We start from the raw sequence: 18,953 nt of genomic DNA on the forward strand, positions 1-18,953 counted from the left end.
GTGGCTGTACAGAGTTTGTACGTTCTCCCTGTGACTGTGTGGGTTTTCTCCGGGTGCTCCGGTTTCCTCCCACATTCCAAAGACATGAGGGTTTGTAGGTTAATTGGCTTGGGTAAATTGTCCTTGGAGTGTACTATAGAACTAATATATGGGGTGATTGTTTGTCAGTGTGGACTTGGTGGTGCGAATGCCTGATCAACGTTGTATCTCTAAACAAAACTAAACTACTGAATGGGATGCCAAAGTCCATGTTAGCAGTTCAAGCGCATCATTGTTTGTGCTTTGCATAGATTTGACATGGGGTCAAATAGCAGCACACGTTGCTGAATATTAACAGAGTTTCTCTCTCCACTGCCCCCAACTCTGACACTGCCTTCTTCTTGGAGCGGTGAAAAACAGATCACGTTGTTCCATGTTACTCAGCTGGTTGTCAGCCCAGTGGCAGAAGCTGCCAGGAGGTTGCCATGGTGATCGCTGTTGCTCTCGTCAGAGCTAGGGCTGGAAAGAGAGTGACTCCACTGGGCGGAGTGAGCAGGAAGCTGGGCATTGTCCAAAAAAGCCTGCTGATATCACCCTGACAAAAAAAAAGCTCAGAAACAATTATTATCACTGGTGGGGTTGTTGGGATTTGTTTTCTGTTTATATATTCATGCCCTGCATCTGCAGACGATTGGATTAGACACAGGGACTATGTACATGTTGTTGTCAGCCAAAAAAAGCAGTAAAAAGAGCATAATATTATTAAGAACATTGAACATAAAACATAGAACAGTACAGCATTGGAATAGTGTCCATGTCAAACATTGTGCCAAGTTAAACTAATCTCTTCTGCCTGCGTGTGATCCATATCCCTCCATTTCCTACATATCCATGTGCCTATATAAAAGCCTGTAAAATACCATTATTATTTCTATTCGTGAAATAGTGAAATAATGAATCAGTTATGAGTGAAATTTATCAAAAGTCTGATCAGCTAAAAGACCAAGAAGTAATATTTAGAGTGGCTGCAAAACATCCTCAAGGGGGAGGCAGAGCAGTCAGATGTTGTTGTGCACATTGGCACAAACAACATAGCTAAAAAAAGGATGTCTTGCGGAGTGAATATGGGGAGTTAGGCAAAAGGTCAAAATGCAGGGCCCTGAGGGTAGTGGATTACTATCAGTGCCACTTGCTAGTGAGTGAGGTTAGCAATAGGTGGATAGGACGGATAAATGCCTGGCTGAGGAGTTAGTGCACGAGACTGGGATTCAGAGTTTTGGACCGTCGGGATCTCTTCCAGGGCAGAGGTGACCTGTACAAGAGGGTCGGGTTGCACTGAACTGGCAGGGCACCAACATCCTTGCAGGGAGGTTTGCTAGTGCTTTTCAGGAGAGTTTAAACTAGAATGTCAGGGGGGTGGGAACCAGAGCAGCAGGTCAATAAATGGAAGGGCTGATAAGAAAGTGGAGGTTATGACAAGTAAGTCTCAGAGGACGAACAGGCAGGTTCATGAATATAGGGATAATGAACGGCTGAAGTGTGTTTACTTCAATTAAAGGAATATTGTGGGTAAAGCTGATGAACCTAGAGCCTGGATCAGAGTGTGGAATTATGATGTTGTGGGCATTATGTAAACATGGTTGAGAGAGGGACACAACTGGCAGCTCAATGTGCCTGGGTTTCAGCGAGGGGGGTAAAAGAGGTGGAGGAGTTGCTTTAATAATCAGGTAGAATGCCATGGTGGTACTCAGAGAGGATATACTGGAGGATACGTCTACTGAGGCATTAGGGACTGTGCTCAAAAATAAGAAAGGAGCAATTTACTCCCAAGGGACTATATTATAGGCCACCCAATAGCCAGTGGGAGATAGAGGATCAGATATGTAGACATATTATGGATGGATGCAAGAACACAGGCTGTTGAAGTGGATAACTTTAACTTCCCCTTCATTGACTGGGACTTACTCTGGGCAAGAGGGTTAGATGGGGCAGAATTTGTTAGGTGCATCCAAGTAGGATTCTTTAAACAGTTTGTGGATAGTCTGACTCGAGGAGGGACCATACTCAACTTTGTATTAGGAAACAAGCCTAGCTCGGTGACTGGTGTTTACAGTGGAAGAGCATTCAGAAGATCGTGATCACAGCACCATAAGTTTTAAGATTGTTTTGAATCGTGACAGGTCTGGATGTTAGGGGAAGGTATTTAATTGAGGCAGATTACAATGTCATTAAGCAAGAGCTGCAGAGGGTAGCGTGGGAGCAGTTTAAAGATCAGCTGCTTAAAGTGCAGGATCAGCATGTTCTGGTAAGGAGGAGGATTATGGATGGCAAGGTAAGGGGACTGTGGATGACCAAGGAGGTTGTAAACTTGGCCAGGAAGTGAAAGGAAGCGAATGTCAGGTGTAAGAATGTAGAGACGAGGCTTGTGAGGAATATAAAGCGAATATGAAAGAACTCAAGCAGGCGAATAGAAGGGCCAAATGGGACAATGAAATGCCATTGGTGAGTCACGTTAACGAAAATCCACATATCCCTTTTTATACGTTTATTAAAATTAAGAGGGTGACCTGGAAGAAGATACGACCACACAAGGATAAAGGAAGAAATCTATGCTTGGGGTTAGAGGATGTACAAAATGAGTACTTTGCATCTGCACTCACTGAGGAGAACGGCTTGGAAGACAGCAGGATTAGTGTGGAGAATATAAATATGCTAGGGCAGTTTGAGTTCGAGAAGGACGTGGTGCTGAGGCTCTTGAAGTGCATTGTGGGTGACCCAGGGACTGGCGGGATCTATCCCAGATTATTGAGGGAGGCAAGAGGGGAGATTGCAGGTTCTTGATGATCTTTGTTTCTTCTCCAGCCACAGGCGAGGTCCTGGAGGACTAGAGCCTGGTCAATATTGTTTCTTTGTTTAAGTAGAGAGGATCCAGGGAACTATAGGCAATGAACCTTGTGTCAGTGGTAGGGGACCTTTTGGAGAGAATTCTTTGAGATAGGATTTACTCCCACATGGTGGAAAATGGGGTAATTAGGTTTGTACCTTTGTTCATGGCAGGTTGTGACTTACTAACTTGATTCAATGTTTTGAGGAGATGACAATTGAGATTGATGAGGGTAGGGAGGTAGTTGTTGTACACATGGCTTTTTGATAAGGTTCCTCATCGTAGGCTGATCCAGAAGATTAAGATGGACGGGATGTGTGATGACTTGATCGTATGGATTCAGAACTGGTTTAATCATAGAAGGCAGAGAGTTGTGGTGGAAGGTAGATATTCTGGCTGGAGGTCTGTGACCAGTGGAGTTCTGCAGGGATCTGTGCTGGGATCGCTGCTGTTTCTGATATATATAACTGACATGGATGTAAATGTAGATGGATTGGCAAGTAAGTTTGTTGATGACACTAAAATTGTAGAAGTTGCGGACAGTGTGAAATGCTGTCAGAAGACACAGCAGGATAAAGGTCAGCTGCAGAAATGGGCAGAGCAATAGCAGATGAGTTTGACCCGATCAAGTGTGAGGTGTTGCACTTTTCGGAGGTTGAATTTAAGGGAAAAGTATACGGTTAATGTCAAGGCCATTAACAGCATTGATGTGCAGAGGAATCTCGGAGTCCAAGTTCATAACTTACTGAAGGTGGCAGCATAAGGTGGTAAAGGAGGCATATCGTATGCTTGCTATCATTACTAGGGGTATTGAGTATGCAAGTCATGTTGCAGCTCTATGGGACTACGGTTAGGCCGTAACCAGCATGCAGTTCTGGCCGCCCCATTACAGGAATGATGTGGAAGCTTTGGAGAGGGAGCAGGGGAGGTTTACCAGAATGCTGCCTGGATTAGAGGGTTTCAGCTAAAGGGATATCATATCATATCATATATCTACAGCCGGAAACAGGCCTTTTCGGCCCTCCAAGTCCGTGCCGCCCAGTGATCCCCGTACATTAACACTATCCTACACCCACTAGGGACAATTTTTACATTTACCCAGCCAATTAACCTACATACCTTGGATTGGTTTCTCCTGAACATCGGAGGATGAGGTGAGACTTAATAGAAGGATATAAAATTATGGGGAGCATAGAAGGGTAGATAGTCTGAACCTTTTCCAAGGGTGGAAAGCCCAACACAAGAGGCCACAACTATAAGGTGAGAGGGAGAGAGTTTAATGGAGATGTGCGGGGCATATTTTTTATTGAGAGTAGTGAGGGCCTGATACGCATTGCCAGGAGTGGTGGTGGAGACAGATACAATATTGATGTTTAAGAGGCTTTTAGATAGGCACATGGAAGTGCAGAGAATAGAGGGGTATGGATCAGAGAGATGAAATCAGTTTAACCGGCATCATGTTCAGCAAAAACATTATGTTCTTGTGCTGTACGTTTTATGTATCCAAAGGAGTCTATTCTGACCATTTTTAGAGAGGTACTAGACCAAGTGGATCCATTGGGCCCAAACCTCTCCTACATTGGTGCAGCACCCTCTCCTCCCTGTCCCCCCTCCCCCCTCCCCCCTTCCCCTCCCCCTTCCCCTAACCCCCCACTCCATCCCCCTCAACCCGCCTTACCCTCCCTGCTCCCTCCCTCCCCCTCGGAGATAGATTTAAACTTTAAAATGTGAATAGCTTTAAAAATATAACACCAATTTCAATGAAACTTCTTTCATTAGCACCAAAGGGACGACGATGAGTAAGGTGGGCCTAAAATTGTTGTGCTATCGTATACCGCTTTGGCTGTGGTTCAGGAACAAACAAACGAGAGTTTTAGTATATAGATATTAAACTCACAAAGGTTCAACGTGGATGCACATCCCCTCAGCATATTTAATAACAGTTTGGAGTATCTCTGCTGAATACCTCTAAGCTCAGGCACACTACTGACAGAACCCCAATGAAGAGCAGAACAAACAAGAGATGATAGGGACAAATCAAAATAGGACGTACAGGGTAAATGGTAGGGAATTGAGGAATGCAGTGGAACAGAGGGATCTGGGAATAACTGTGCATTGTTCCCTGAAGGTGGAATCTCATGTGGATAGGGTGGTGAAGAAGGCGTTTGGTATGCTTGCCTTTATAAATCAGAGCATCGAGTATAGAAGTTGGGATGTAATGTTGAAATTGTACAGGGCATTGGTGAGGCCGAATCTGGAGTATGGTGTGCAGTTCTGGTCGCCAAATTATAGGAAGGATGTTGACAAAATGGAGAGGGTACAGAGGAGATTTACTAGAATGTTGCCTGGGTTTCAGCACTTAGGCTACAGAGAGAGGTTGAACAGGTTGGGTCTTTATTCTTTGGAGCGTAGAAGGTTGAGGGGGGACTTGATAGAGGTTTTTAAAATGTTGAGAGGGACGGACAGAGTTGACGTGGGTAGGCTTTTCCCTTTGAGAGTGGGGAAGATTCCAACAAGGGGACATAGCTTCAGAATTGAGGGACAAAGGTTTAGGGGTAACATGAGGGGGAACTTCTTTACTCAGAGGGTTGTGGCTGTATGGAATGGGCTTCCGGTGGAAGTGGTGGAGGCTGGCTCGATTTTATTATTTAAGAGTAAATTGGATAGGTATATGGATAGGAGGGGATTGGAGGGTTATGGTCTGAGTGCAGGTAGATGAGACTAGGTCAGGGAGAATGGTCGGCGTGGACTGGTAGGGCCGGACAGGCCTGTTTCCATGCTGTAGTTGTTATATGTTATATATGTTATATGTTAATATTGTCAGTCCAAAACCAAACAGGTTTTGATTATTTAAAACAAATTCCTTCAGAGGGAAAGCAAATGAACACAAGGATTTTAACCAGCTCCAGACATTGAGCCTACAACACACAGTCCCCGATAACTAAACTCTTTCAGTTCAGGAGGAAATGTAAGTTTGACAGCGCTGCCTGTCATGAGTTGATTATTTTGACTCTGGACAGTCCAAGCTCTTCTTTCCATTGCTTGGACAATGAGTAAAATGGACGTCAGGTCAAAGGTTATGTTGAGATTAGCTTTCAAAGCAACTAATTCCCGCAATTGTAAATTTACTCATAACAAACAAACAATTATATTGGTTAACAGTTTCTCTTCTGTAATTTATATTTTTAACCCTTACTTTGAAACTTTGCTTACAACCACATTTTTCCTGCTAGCATGCATTACTGTGGTGTGGTGGTAGTTCACTTTGAACAAACCACAAACCAGCAGGTATATTAACCAAATAGGGTAAACACTGCTGTCTCACAGCACCAGGGAGCTGACTTCAGGTGCTGCCTGTATGGAGTTATTCCCCCCCCCCCCCCCCCCCAAGACCAGGTGCTCAGCTTCTCCCACATCCCAAAGATGTGCTCGTCGTTTGGTTAATTGGCCACTGTAAATCGCCCCTAGTGTGGGTGGATGGCTAGGGTGGGTGCGTGTCAGGATGATGTGCATTGACTGAAAATGGCTAGGTAATGATTGTGAGGAGTGAAAAGCTTACTGTAAGAGCCAGCATGGCCCCAATGGGATGAATGGCCTCCATCCACGTCATGAAAAATATGATATGAGAAATGTTAGCCAAAAGAGAACTGTAAACCTTCACATCCAACCTCAGGAACAAGTAAAAATTATTAAACACTTTAAAATACTAGCAAGGAATGAAAAAACAAAAACAATAAAGGATGTTAATTGAAATACTGATTTGCTCTTATCATTCTCCACAACATTGTCTACTCCATGTGGCTTCTCTGTCCAGCTGGTCAGGTCTCTGTTACTGGGCAGTAACAGTAACACAGTTGTTCCCAGTCCAACAGTGGAGTGGGAATACACAGGCATTTGACCTTCAGCTTACACTACATTTCCTTACCTGGGGAGTGGGACTGGTGGAGGGGAGTATAAGAAGAGCAGACCCACGATCGACAGATCTAATCTATGGTGACCCACAGAACTCAAGATGCCTCTGTACCGTTAAAATAATAACACATTGACAGAGGGGTCTGGAACACCATCAAATGCCATCTCTGTGATGGCTTCTATCCGAATGGATCAATTTAGGATATAATTTCCAGTAGCTCAACAGCCTTCATATTCAAATGATTTCCAAAATCTTCCAAAATCAAAAATGGGCCAGCAGGAAAATAAACATTGACAGTTCTGGACATTGTAACCTACAGACAGCTGTGAATGAATTTTGAGGTAATAATCTGATCTTTGTGCGGTTTATCATATCACCTGCATACCTTAACTGGATTACTCTTTGTAATTAATTTCAAGATAAATGTTATTAACTATAACATGCCAACAGAAAGCCAAATTTCTGAACAATCAGGTGAAGATTATTCCTCAATAATCCCTGAATATTGGTTTCATAGTAGAGCTCATCATAAATGCCATTACATTTCAAGGATTGAAACTAAATCTTTGAAAGTCTGAATGATCCTTTTTTTAATTATACTTCTGGCACAAATCCACTGATCTGTATAAAATAAACAAGTAGGAAATATCTACTGCACCAAATGCAACCCGAATGATTTAATTTTTAATCCTAGTATTTTGCTGCATCACACAAGAGATATGAACATAGTTGTCTGGTGACATTTTCAGAAGGTGCCATGAAAACAAAGCTCTGAGGAAAGTGTAAAAGCTCCCTTGGTACTTTTCCAAAGAGAATGGGATAGCCTCCATGTCCTGGCCAATATTTATCCCTCAGTCTAATCACAGAAGCAGATAAGTTGCTGGCTCTGGAGCGGGTCCAGAGGAGGTTTACAACAATGATCACAGGCATGAGTAGGTTAACATACGATGAGCATTTGATGGCACTGGGCTGGAGATTAGAAGAATGAGGGGGGACCTCATTGAAACGTACCGAATAGTTAAAGGCTTGGATATAGTGGATGTGGAGAGGATGTTTCCACTAGTGGGAGAGTCTAGGACTAGAGGTCATAGCCTCAGAATGAAAGGATGTTCGTTTAGGAAGGAGATTAGGAGGAATTTCTTTAGTCAGAGGGTGATGAATCTGTGGAATTCTTTGCCATAGAAGGCTGTGGATGCAAAGTCAGTGGATATATTTAAGGCAGAGAAAGATAGATTCTTGGGTGTCTGGGGTTATGGGGAGAAGACAGGAGAATGGGGTTCGGAGGGAGAAATAGATTAGCCATGATTGAATGGCAGAGTAGACTTGATGGGCCGAATGACCTAATTCTGCTCCTAACATTTATGTTCTTATGAAGTTTTTGATTAAGAGTCATTCACCCAAAATGTTTAACTCAGTGACCTGCTGAGTATTTCTGACACTTTCTGTTTTTTATTTCACTAGAACACACGTGTCATTTGCTCATTATTGTTTGCGAGAGTTTGCACTGCAGGAATTGGCTGCCATGCTTCCTACATTGCAAGTCAATGAAATACACATTACATGAAACTAAAACATCCTTTAATGTCTTTTAGGGGAAGGAGATTTTACATTCTTTCTGGATCTGGGATATGTGGGACTCTAGAAATAGAGCAGAATTGTTAGCTCTAAATTACTCTCTGAAATCACTTCAGTTATCATTCAGTTCAGGATGGTTAGGGATGGACAATGTTGCTGGCTATACCCAAATCCCATGATTGAACAACAAAATGGAAGGGAAATAAGAAGTCCTTCAATAGAAATTCAACTCTAGAGCAATAAAGATTGTCCCTAGTGTGAAGGATGGAACTAGGACATGAGTGATTGCTGGTTGGCGCGGACTCAGTGGGCCGAATAGCCTGTTTCCATACTGTATCTCCAAACTAAACTAAACACCCTCAAAATCCATTACCTGTCTGCCATTTGTAGCTCCTTAAAATTAATCAATATTTGATTGTAATATACCAAGGTTTCCTGGATGCTGGAGAAGTCCTAGAGGATGGAAAAGCTGCAAATGCAGTCATAGTCATAGAGCATAGAAACAGGCCTTTCGGCCCAACTTTTCCATTCTGATCAAGGTGGTTTTCTATGCTGGTCCTATTTGCCTGTATTTGGCCCATTTTGTTCAAAACCCTTTTGTCCAAACGTCTTTTGAAAATCCTTCTTGTATCCACTTCTACTACCCTCTGAGTGAACAACATGCCTCTGAGGTCCCACTTAAATCTCCCCCTCTCACATTAAGCCAATGTCCTCTAGTTTTTAAATCTTTTATACTGGGGAATCTTTTATCCAGAGCACGCACAATATTGTTGAAATGTTACCGTTTATGAATAGAGGGAGACAAAAAGCAACACGTTGTAGGCCACTTAACCTAGGGAAAACACTGGAATCCATTATTAAGAAGGTAATAAGAGAATATTTGGAAAATCATGTGATAATAAAGTAGTGTAGGAAAATAACTGCAGGTGCTGGTACAAATCGAAGGTATTTATTCACAAAATGCTGGAGTAACTCAGCAGGTCAGGCAGCATCTCAGGAGAGAAGGAATGGGTGATGTTTTGGGTTGAGACCCTTCTTCAAACTGATAGTAAAGTAGAATCATCATGGCTATGTGAAAGTGAAATTGTGTTTTACAAATTTGCTAAAGTTGTTTGACTTCTTGAAGATATAACAGAAAGGGTGGACAAAGAGGAACAAAAGGTAATGGATTTTGAGGGTGTTTAGTTTAGTTTAGAGATACAGTGTGGAAACAGGCTATTCGGCCCCCCGAGTCCGCACCGACCAGCAATCACCCATGTACTAGTTGCATCTTACACACTAGGGACAATTTACAGAAGCCAAATAACCTACACGACTTTGTAATGTAGGAGGAAACCGGAGTAACAGGAGAAAACCCACGTGGTCACAGGGAGAACTTGCAAACTCCGCACAGACGACATCCACAGTTAGAATCCAACCCGTGTCTCTGGCGCTGTAACTCTACTGCACCACTGTGCCACCCTGGGTGGTATTTTCATCCTTTCTTACCAGTGAAAGAATGCTCAGGAGCATTCTAGTGGTTGATCAACCAAGTCGCATGAGGAGTGACTTCCTTCATTGCTGCTCCTACCTCTATGGTCCAACTGCTTGATGTGCTTGGGAATGAGCAAATCCCTACTCCTGATTGCAGTAACTCCTATTTTTCCACCTTTAAGATAAAATGCATGGTCTCAAGTAATATAAACTGCAATTTTCCTTTAGATCTAATACCTCCTTCTCCCTCCTTCCCCTCTTGGCCTTGGCTACCAATATAGTTGTCTTTTCTTTGGGTAATGAAAATTGGCCACCCAGAAATTTTAGATGCAGAATAAAATTCATTCTCACCGAATTTATGTGAAAAGAAAAGAAATAAATAAACACTGTTTCTTGTGATTTTGAGCAATTTTGAAATCTCAAAGAAATTTGTTGAAACAAACTTGTTCAAGTCAATATTCTAAGAACTTTTGAGGACAAATACCAAACATCCCAGGAAGCTATGTTTTTGCAACAATATAATGAAGACAAGTCTATGGTTACACAAATATCCCAGGTGACCATACTCTGCTCTCATGTAGCTGCTCAGTTTCACACATCCTATTTCAGAGCCTTTTAAAGCTTGATCCTCTGAAGCTCGATTGGAAGAGAAAAATATATGTTGTTTTCCAGATAATCCTGGAATATGTCACAAAATGCATTGTGCAAATATAGCCTTCTCGTTCTGTTAATGTTTAGATGCGGCACAGTGGCTCAGTGGTAGTTGCTGCCTCACAGTGCCAGAGACCCAGTTTCGATCCTGACCTCGGGTGCTGTCTGTGTGGAGCTTGTACATTCTTCCCTGTGAACACATGGATTGTCTCCGGGTGCCTCGGTTTCCTCCCAGAACCCAAAGACGTACAGGTTTGTAGGTTAATTGCTTTGATAACAGTTGTAAATTGTTCCTAGTGTGCAGGATAGTGCTAGTGTATGAGGTGATCGCTGGTTGACCCAGACTCTTTAGGCCAAAGGACCTGTTTCTACACTGTATCTCTAAACTAAAAGAAACTAAACTAAACTAACCTAAACTCAACTAAAGTCCCGCTCCTCTCAAACATTTTCTTCCAGACAAATCCTGGAATATGTCGCAAACTTCATTGCGCAAATATAGCCTTCTAGTTCTGTAAACATGGGTAGAGTCAGGCACACTTCTTGCAGCTTTTATGGCAGGAACCACTGAATAATAGGATCAACAATCCTTAATCAATGAAATGCAAGGTAAAGAAGAAGACGGGGAAATAGCCAAGGAGGAAATCAAGTGAATCAGAGTTAAATTGGAAACAGAAAGTGAAAGAATGAGCAAGAAATATCAGACTGAAAGAAAAAAAAGGGGATCAGATATGGAAAGGATTAAAACACATAAATCCTCGTGCGATAATTTACGACCTTCAGGGGTGAAACATCTCTGCATCAATTGTCCAATGAAATGACACTTAAAGGATTGATCAAAAAAGACATTTACAAAAAAGCTTGCACAATATTAAGTAGCTAGCTAATGCTGTCTGATGTCCTTCCAGGAAATAAAACCTTTCTGCCTGGTCTCAATTACCTCCCATCGTTGCACTATTTGTTAAAATAGCGCCTTCATCCTTGGAGAGCGTCAGTATTTTTGACAAGTGGTATTTAGAGGCTGGAGAAATGAAATCTGAACAATTAATAACAGCAGTCATCCACTCTGGTAAATTTAAGTGAGATACTTTAGTACTTTTTTGACCTTGGCCAATTCATACATTTCTTGGAAACAGAGTAGGTTCCAAAATTATTTACATTATTTACATATTTTGAGTGTTCCTTTTAGTGAAATCACAAATTGTATTTATCGTGTGATTACTATAGAAAGTGTATGCCTCAAAATTACACTCCCTGCAAAGGACGTATGCTAAGTTCATGTGAAATTCCTTTGCCATTCTCTTTGTGAATGCATTAACCAGCACAGTGTAATTTTAAGGCCATATTTATCACAGTGCTAAATAACTGGTGTAAGCACTTCACACGGTTCATGTAAAGAACTGTGAACGTTTTATTGTTCAGTGAGACTGAGACTAACACACAATATCAGTGTGATTTCCTTAATCTTTTGAAAATATTCGTAAAAGCTTTAGATTCTTTTTGGACCCCCATTGGTTTCAGCTTGTCAATTTTGTTGAAGAATTTAATTGAGAGATAACTATTGGTTAAGACATCAGGAATAACCTTCCTGCCTTCCTTCACAATAATGTCACACTGTCTCCCACATCTTCTTAAATGAGTACCAGGGATTAGTTTAATGTCTGAAGTGAAACACAACTTCTATGGCAGTGGGGGACCCCCTCAATGCTGCATAGAGGCATTATATATTTGCTCAGTCTGTAAGAGGGAGGTTTAAATTCAAAAACATTCTGTCGCATGCCAAGAATGAGAGCCCTACTTGATAATGAAATATATTGGCAAAGGTACTGAGATGAGGAAAAACTTTTTCAGTCAGAGAGTTGTGAATCTGTGGAATTCTCTGCCTCAGAAGGCAGTGGAGGCCAATTCTCTGAATGCATTCAAGAGAGAGCTGGATAGAGCTCTTAAGGATAGCGGAGTCAGGGGGTATGGAGAGAAGGCAGGAACGGGGTACTGATTAAGAATGATCAGCCATGATCACATTGAATGGCGGTGCTGGCTCGAAGGGCCGAATGGCCTCCTCCTGCACCTATTGTCTATTGTCTATTGTCTATATAAAAAAATTAAAGTATACAGGAAGTTGACAATGTATTTCCATCTGTCTTGTGACTAAGGGGCCTAGGAGGAGTATGAAAGATCCAGTTTTCTTAGCTAAGGGTCCAGAAAAATTAAGGCTAAGCTTTAAAGTGTGGAAGGTGGCGGAAATAATTTTTAACCCGATGAGGGTAAGGCTCTGGAACTCCTTGTCCGCAAGTGTTGTACAAGCAAACACCCTCATTGCATTTAGTAAATAAATGGTTGAGGACATAGGTTTAAGGTGAAGGGGAAAATATTTAATAGGAATCTGAGGGGATAACTTTTTCACACAAAGGATGGCGGATGTATGGAACAAGCTGCCAGAGGAGGTAGTTGAGGCAGGGACTATCCCAACGTTTAAGAAAGAGTTAGACAAGTACGTGGATAGGACAGGTTTGGAGGTATATGGACCAAAAGTGGGCAGGTGGGACTAGTGTAGTTGGGACATGTTGGCAGGTGTGGGCAAGTTGGGCCAAAGGGCCTGTTTCCACACTGTATCACTCTATGACTCTATGACTATATGAGCGAACCAAGGGGTTTCAGAGGGAAATGAAGTGGGGATTGGAAGATGAGACTGGTGGTGGGATCACGACGAAGGTGGCAGATATGTTGGAGAATGAAGTTTTAGATATGGAGGTTGGTGGGTGAAAGGTGAGGACCAGGGGAATTCTAAACCTGTTCGATTTTGGGGGAGATGGAGTGAAAGTAGAATTGCGGAACACAGAGGAGACAGGAATAAGAGATCTATCCACAGCCGGAGGGGGAAACCACATTTACTGAGGGAAGAGGACTTCTCGGATGTCCTGGGGTAGAAAGCATCATCTCGGGAGCTGATGAAGTGGAGGCAGAGAAATTGAGAGTAAGAAATTGCGTCCTTGCAAGAGGCAGGAGGGGTAGAGTCGAGTTAACCTTGGCAGTCCGGGGGTTTGTAGTAGAAGTCAGTCAATAGTCTGTCCCTTGGAGACAAAAGAGATCGAGAAAGGGCAGAGAGGTGTCAGAGAAAGTCCAAGAAAGTCCAAGTAAATTCACTTGGGCAGGATGGAAGTAAGTAATAAAGTTGACAACTAGAAAGATGACACCGGATGGCAGCGACTCTTTGCTTGTGGGCAACACAGGAGGATCTACTACCATACGATATAATTACCCTCCTGGGTAATCTCTTCTCTACCTGGAAATCTTGAACTGTTGCGCTACAATGCTGAGAACTATATTCTGCACTCTGTATCTTTCCTTTTGCTATGCCTATTGTACTTGAGTTTGGCTTGATTGTATTCATGTACACTATTATCTGATTTGTTTGGAAAACAAAGCTGTACCTGGTACACAATAATAAAACTAAACCTGAACCTAAACGATTATGCTCAGTTCTCAAGAGGAACCTCAGATCAGCTGCTCAACGAGGCAAGTACGTCTTAGAGTTCAGGCGGAAACAAAGTTACTGTTTCCATTGATAATTTTCTCTCCGACTTTGCTAAGGTGCCGAGTATTTCCAGCTTTTTTTCTGATTTTATTTACACTCTCCTGCATCTGCACTATTTTGCTTTCATTTACATTGCATTGCTTGGTGCTTAATATATAAGTTTATGAGCTGAAGATGCAGTGCTTCACCTGCATCTCAAAATGATGTGATGTCTACATTAATCAAATAAAGCAGACATAAGGCCTCTCAGTTCCCACCATTCATGCCAACACTTAGGCACATGGTACCAGCTGCTTCTGTGCGCAAGGCACGACAAAGGGAGTGCCATGTCTAGGCATGATACCAGAGGCATGTCAATGAGCTGCAGATTATTATCTGAATGGTGTCAGATTAGAAAAGGGGAGGTGCAATGAGACCTAGGTGTCCTTGTACATCTGTCACTGAAAGTAAGCATGCAGGTACAGCAGGCAGTGAAGAAAGCTAATGGCATGTTGTCCTTCATTGCGAGAGGATTTGAGTTTAGGAGCAAGGAGGTCCTACTGCAGTTGCACAGGGCCCCGGTGAGACTGCACCTGGAGTATTGTTGTGCCATTTTGGTCTCCTAATTTGAGGAGGGCCATTGTTGCTATTGAGGGAGTGCAGCATAGGTTCACCAGGTTAATTCCTGGGATGGTGGTGATTCGCATATCACTGTACCTTAATTGATACACGTGACAATAAAAGACCTTTGAAACCTTTGAAACCTTTGACATATGATGAAAAAATGGATTGACTGGCCTTAAAATTCACTGGAATTTTGAAGAGTGAGAGGGGATCAGATAGAAACATATAAAATTCTTTAGGGATTAGACAGGCTAGATGCAGGAAAAAAAATCCCGATGTTGGGGGAGTCCAGAACCATGGGTCACAGTTTAAGAATAAGGGGTATGCCATTTAGGATTGAGATTAGGAAATACTTTTTCAGCCAGAGAGTTGTGAATCTGTGGAAGTTTGTGCCACAGAAGGCCGTGGAGGCTAATTCACTGGGTATATTCAAGAGAGAATTAGATATAGCTCTTAGGGCTAATGGAATCAAGGGATATAGGGAGAAAGCAGGAACAGAGTACTGATTCTGGATGATCAACCATGATCATATTGAATGGTGGTGCTGGCACGAAGGGCCGAATGGCTTACTCCTGCACCTATTTTCTATGTTTCCATGTTTCTAAATCAGAAACAACAGGACATTTCCAATAGCGCCCACTCAGGATGTGCTCCATCAGCCCAAGTGCAGGAATTTGAGGCAAATCAGGCTCCATGTTTTTCATACCTAAGTCAAGTCCTGCATTTGCAAGTTAGAATCAGGATGAAAAATGTTTAGCTCAAAGTATGTTCCCAGTGTTAGAATCACAATCGCCAAAAAAATGATGACTTCAAGATGTTTTGCACAAGTTAGAAAACTCGTTTCTACTCATTTGTTCACTTATCCTTTTTCCTGGAGAATAAGGTTATTTGAGGCCAGATATTTCACTTGCAGATGCAGCACTAAACCCAAGGGGAGCCATCTGAAATGACCAAACAGCAGGGAATGTTATTCAATGCTCTTTTTCTGTTCCCAATGAAAGCAACTCCAGAAGAAATCATTTTTTATGTTTGGGAGCATTTCTCCAGCCAAACTGTCGGTATGCAGCATTCTTGCTTTAATAAAGAAAACAAATTCCTCAATAGAGATACGAGTGTGAAACGTTTCACATCTGGGAAGGAAATAAAACCGCGATGAGTTGCATTCTGTTGCTCCTGCCAAAGTTTGGTATTCTCCAGGTAATTCACAAAGTAAAGTCACTCAAGCTTATTCATCTTACTTTTGCACAAATCTGTTCATGTTTCAAAACGATTGCTGGATAGTGTGCTATACAGAGCCGAGATCTTCCATCTTTGGGGGAAGGAAGCGCTGATTATTCTCTGATTATGCCAAGTGCACGGATCAGACTATACGTCAATCCTGACTGGGGTAACTGAGCATTCGCGGAAGAGTCTGACAAGAGAGATACCTATGCAGAAATTACATTGCTAATCCTTTTTTCTTGCCTTTTTACTTCTTCCTACGTAAAATCTATGTCACTAATGTAAAGACAATTTGGCCATTCTGGAAAAGATGCATCCTACATCTTCATTAGCCTTGATGACGAAATATAATAGATTTATATTTCCTTCGAATAAACCTTTGAGAGTGGCAAGGCACGTTGAAAGAATAAGAACATAAGAAAATAGAAGCAGAAGTAGGGTTCTTGGCCCTTGAAGCCCCTTCTCCCTCCCGCCATTTAATGACCATGGCTGATCTGCCCAAGGCTTCATTTGCTTCTGTAACAGTTCCCCATGGCCCTCAATTTGCTAATCTTTTGAAAAGTTATCTACTTCATTTTTACCAACAATCTGTCCTTTATAGATCTGGGATAGAGAATTCCAGATATTCTCCACCCTCTGCAAGAAATAAATCTGATGCTCCTGTATTTTAAAAGATCTCCCCCTGATATTTAATAAAACACGAGGTTCATTAATGCAGATCTGTAGCACACGGGCAGGGAGGTTATGTACAAAACAATGGAGCACTTTGCATGGGGCATTGCATTCAGTTCTGGTCCCCAGACTTTGGGAAGATTGATGAAGGTTCAAGAGAGAGTCCAGAAAAAAAAATACAAAGATGGTGACAGGGAAAGGGAAATTCATCCTCAAGGCAGGACTGGAGAAGTTAGCATGTTGCTCTCCATGGAACAAAGAGGTTTGAGGAGATTTAATGGAGGTGCACAAGGCCATGGCTACTTTGAACATAGTTAATAGAAGAAAGCTATTCCTGTTAGCAGATTGGTCAAGAACCATGGGGATAAAAGGTGCTAAGCAAATGTAAAGCAAAATGTGTTTCATACGGAGTGTGATAATAATCTGGAACTTTGTCTTCAGGGGAAATGCAATTAGAGGCAACTGCTGCCTTCAAAAGTGACCAGGCACATGATAAAGAATAATTTGGTGGGATATGCCAAGGAGCAGGAGAATGGAACTGACAGTGCTTCTCCATTAGGAGGCAATGTGGAGGCCAACTTTGTCATTGAACATTCATGAAACTATTCACATCATTTAACCATTTATTTAAGTCCAATTGCAGTCCAATTAAATGACATAATGAAAACTGTTCACATTACTCCTGATAAAACAAATCCGGCCTTTGATTATGTCAATGTTGCCTGAAAAAAAATCAGATAACTTTTAATTCCTTTTCTGTGTGTGAACTTGAAATTCTACTCAGCCACTGAGTGCAAACATTTCCCTGCTCTCTGCGTATCGATAATCGATTTGAGATGTGACCGCTGGTCTAAACCATGCCAATTTTCTCTCCAAGTGGGCTGCTTGTCTGAACTCAGTTACCCACACACTACAGTAAATTTTCAAATTAGGACAGGGGAAGTGAACCGGCAACTATGTGTTTGTGTGTGGACTAATTCAGTAACATGGAGTACTGAAAATTTAACAGTGCCACCTGCATTGCATTTAAACTTTTCTCCAGATTTGAATTTTTGATTAATTGGAGCTGCCTGATGTATTGCGAGACTCCTTACATATTTATTACATGTGCTGCTTTCTATTGATCATTTAAATGGAGCAAACTTTATATAATTTTTCATGCTGGACGGTTGATTATGTTGTTGCATAGAGAGCTATATAGTTCTTTTCAAAATATATGTAGTTACTATTTGACAGCTGCATGAGCTTCAAAAATTGAAAATTACTATCCAGGGCCATATTAAAGACTCTTGGTATGTAACACACATCATTGCTCACTTCAGCTTTACTACTGAGTACTGGAACGGAGCGTTACATCAGGAGGTGACAAACAGCAAGTTGCATCACACAGGGTAGTGAGTGGAGTTCAGTCAATGCTACAGATTAGACATGGCAATCCTGGCTATTATCATGGACGTTTCATTATAAGAAAATAACTGCAGATGCTGGTACAAATCGAAGGTATTTATTCACAAAATGCTGGAGCAACTCAGCAGGTCAGGCAGCATCTCGGGAGAGAAGGAATGGGTGACGTTTCAGGTCGAGACCCTTCTTCAGACTGATCTTAGTGTCCTTAGTGTGCAGGATAGTGTTAGTGTGCGGGGATCACTGGTCGGCATAGACTCGGTGGGCCGAAGGGTCTGCTTCCACGCTCAATCTCTAAAACTAAAAACTAAAACTAAGGTACTAAATTCATGGAACTGAAAATGTTGTGTTTTCTTTCAATTCATGGCAGATAACAAAATTCACTGGATCAGTAACTTACTGAACCAAGTTGGCATGAATGTCTGGTTTCTGAGAATAGGTTAAAATGTGGGTGGAGGTGAGAGAAGCCTTACACATGAATGAGATGAATACAGCAGTGTGTTGATTTAAGAAAAAAATTAGATGATAGAATTCAGTGATTATTTTTCAAAACACCACGTATTTGTGGTCCACATTTTCACATTTGTATAAAATTGACTGAACCTTTCTTGAAGCAATGAAGTAATAAGCAAAAGTATTATTTTATTAATGGGATAAAAACCATTTTCAAAGCTGAATTTTTAGAAAAACTCCAATGTCCGTAATGAGAAAGGATAGAGAATCGGGATTGCGCTCCAGCTAATTGAAAGACTGTTCAGAAGTCTGATAACAGATGGGAAGAAGCTGTTCCTGTTTGAAGGGTCTCAACCTGAAATTCCTTTTCTTCAGAGATGCTGCCTGACCTGCTGAGTTACTCTAGCATTTTGTGTCTATCCAAGCCGTTCCTGAGTCTGGTGGTATTTAATCTGACACCGTGGAATCCAATGTGGCATCTGGCTCAGTCAGTATTGGAATTGTGCATCATTACATTGGTCAGGATGCCCTGTATTTATCCTGGGTATTTTCCAGAGGGTGTCGTCCTACTATTGACTTGAGGATCTAATGCC

The sequence above is a fragment of the Rhinoraja longicauda genome, chromosome 7, assembly GCF_053455715.1.
Source record: "Rhinoraja longicauda isolate Sanriku21f chromosome 7, sRhiLon1.1, whole genome shotgun sequence".
Classification (NCBI taxonomy): domain Eukaryota; kingdom Metazoa; phylum Chordata; class Chondrichthyes; order Rajiformes; family Arhynchobatidae; genus Rhinoraja; species Rhinoraja longicauda.